Source organism: Oreochromis niloticus, unplaced genomic scaffold, assembly GCF_001858045.2.
Source record: "Oreochromis niloticus isolate F11D_XX unplaced genomic scaffold, O_niloticus_UMD_NMBU tig00008037_pilon, whole genome shotgun sequence".
NCBI lineage: Eukaryota > Metazoa > Chordata > Actinopteri > Cichliformes > Cichlidae > Oreochromis > Oreochromis niloticus.
In genome coordinates this window covers 79,743-82,407 of record NW_020328922.1, presented here as the reverse complement: position 1 = coordinate 82,407, position 2,665 = coordinate 79,743, and the positions used below count along the sequence as shown (strand labels likewise).

Genomic DNA, 2,665 nt, shown 5'->3' with positions numbered 1-2,665 from the left:
GTAGTGCAGCGATGCACAACGAGACAGAACAAGCCAAGGTCAAATCAATAAGCCAGTACTGAAGAAGAGGAAGTCATAGATTTACACATATCTAATGTTTTTGCAGAACTGTCATCACTCATTATCGCATGTTACCTACAACGAGACAGGAACTATATAGTTTTTAAGTAACCTACATATATGTCCTAATTAGATAAAAAACCAGAGGGTGGTTTAGATTGTCTGTACTCGAGTAGAAGTGCAGATACTACTAGTAAAAAATACTCCAGTAAAAGTCACAGTACTGATTCAACTTATTTACTCGAATAAAAAAAAGTAAAGGCTCTAAATGTGCTCAAAGTAAGGAAGTAAAGGAGGACGCTTCTATTTTGTCCAAAGCTGACTGAACTCTGTGCTATATGAACATAATGATAGAATAATATCAGTAGAGGGGAACAAACTTTAGTCTATTTTTGCTTCTAATTATACTGAGCTTGAGTCTGAAGAAAAAGGAAAATCAAATCAAATCTACTTGCTGTTGCCTCCGTTGTAGAGGGGACTTTGCCTGTAAACAGGAAGTGTGCACAGTCAGAGGTTAAAGTGGGTTCAGCAGGTGGGGAACCTAAAACTGGTTGTCACGGCTCAGTGTGGGGAACTGAATCAAACTCACAATCATTTCTCCTGAGAGCTCCAGCAGCTGTTCTTAGTGTGCAGGCTGTGATCAGCTGACCTGCTGCTCTCTGTGGATGGACACACCTGGATTCAACCAGATGTGAGCAGATGTTTCATCCTCCACAGTTTATACTGTCTTTATACTAGATGCTATAAAGCTGGCATCAAGGTGGAATTCATCAGTGGATCTAAGCTCATCAAATTCATGTGACTCTCTGCTACATGTGATGTAAGCTAACTGTGGCCATGAACCCACAGCCACTGTGCACCAGGCACACACTGTGCTTTACTTTAAATCCTCACAGTGCAGCAAACTAACCTGCAGAGGGTTTTCATGCAGCCTTGTATAACAGTTCGTCTGCCTTAGTTTGATTTGCAGCATGTTTCAAAATTTAAAAACAGTCACATGTACAAACAAAGTATCTCGTTTAAAAAATCCCACTGACCTTTAAATGTAAGCTCTCTTCTTCCTGCCATGTCCCGTCTGTCTTATCTGTCTGTCTGAGTGAAGTTAGCTCTTTCTTTTCTCTCCCTGTCAAATAAGCAGCTGGACCTTTAGCTGCAACACACTGTTACACAAACTGCGCACAAACAATTTGTGTGTTTGCAGAAATGCTGCATTTGAAATGACCTTCAGTAACACATTACTCCCTTTATATTTGCTCGTCTTCTGTGGGGCTAACTAGATGCTGAAGCCCTGCAGCTCATGAAGCCCAGTTTTAACCCCTGACTTTGACACACTTCAGCTCTTTCATGCATCATCCTCTGGTGACGATTACACAACAGGACTGCCATGCATGTGTTACTGTTTGGACTTGAATCAGTTTGATGTTTGGAGGCTCGCACTAACAAATAATAACTCCTCTTGAATGCAAAGTAATGAGCCTGTTTTTGAAAATGTGAGGAGTAAAAGTACGAGGTTACTTTTAGAAAAACAAACTACGTAAGTACACAAACACTCTCAGCGCTCTCCTGTCTAGTCCCTATTGTTACAACCCGTCTGCGGGCCAGGAGATGGCATGGATGAGGCACTTGCTCCCCACCAACACCCACGCAGCCACAGGAAACAATCACTGGTCATTACATGGTATTTATTTACAAAGTAATGAGGGAAAAACAACAGAACAGGAGTGTCAACACATCAGGGTGAGCCGAGGCCAAAATAGTAAATCAAACAAAGCTGAGGTCTGATAGATGCCAACATACATGAGCTCACAGAGGAAAGGAACCAAAATAAAGACAGAGTCTGACCTCCTGTCCAAAAACAGGAGAAATCGATGTGTTCAAAGTAACGGCAGCTCACCCAGCTGATCAGCTGTTAGGGGAAGCGTGTGAAGCGCTCCAGGCTTTATATATAAGGCAGGTGTTCAGGCTGGAACCAGTCATTCAGGAGCCGTACATCCATGCACCAGTCGCAGCAGCACCTGCACAGTTCAATTACCATAACATGCAGAAGAGTTGCTACAGCAAACTGTTCAGGAAAAAACAAACACATCCAACAAATGATTGTAAAACTATTCTTTAAATTTTAATATATCTGCAAACAGGAAAATGAAACACATAAAATTAAAGCTAAACTAACATTAAGCGAGCACAGGTTTCATTTTTTATTAACCAAAGTTTTTTTTAAGAGTTTTGTTTTTTCCAGAGTTACCTGTGATGGCAGCTGTTAGATATAGTACTGTTGTGACTGTTTAACTCAGTCCATATTATTTTATTTATTTAAACAAAAAAATTGTCTTATGTTGATCTCCTGCAGTCTGCTTGGGTGTTGGAAGACCAGCTTATCTTCTGTCTCACTGTCTCTTTGGACAAGCTGCCAGTCAGTACACGTAAAGCCAAGGTTGGACACACTTGTATGCATGTACACTGTGTGTGTGTGTGTGTGTGTGTGTGTGTGTGTGTGTGTGTGTGTGTGTGTGTGTGTAGATGTAGATAGATTGACAGCCTGCAAACCCTCGGCCTTCTCTCAGTGAGCTTCATGATGTCGTCACCTGGCATGTTTCCCCTCACA

At 41.5% G+C, this 2,665-nt stretch overlaps 1 long non-coding RNA gene across 1 annotated transcript; it reads right to left on the bottom strand.

Moving 5' to 3' along the window:
* Positions 1–424: 424 nt before the first annotated feature.
* Positions 425–1,441, bottom strand: LOC112845597 (uncharacterized). The gene is made up of 3 exons (XR_003218455.1): positions 1,098–1,441; positions 650–735; positions 425–544 (listed from the first exon to the last, which is right to left on the bottom strand). It is a non-coding gene; the product is annotated as an uncharacterized LOC112845597 (long non-coding RNA).
* Positions 1,442–2,665: the final 1,224 nt, after the last annotated feature.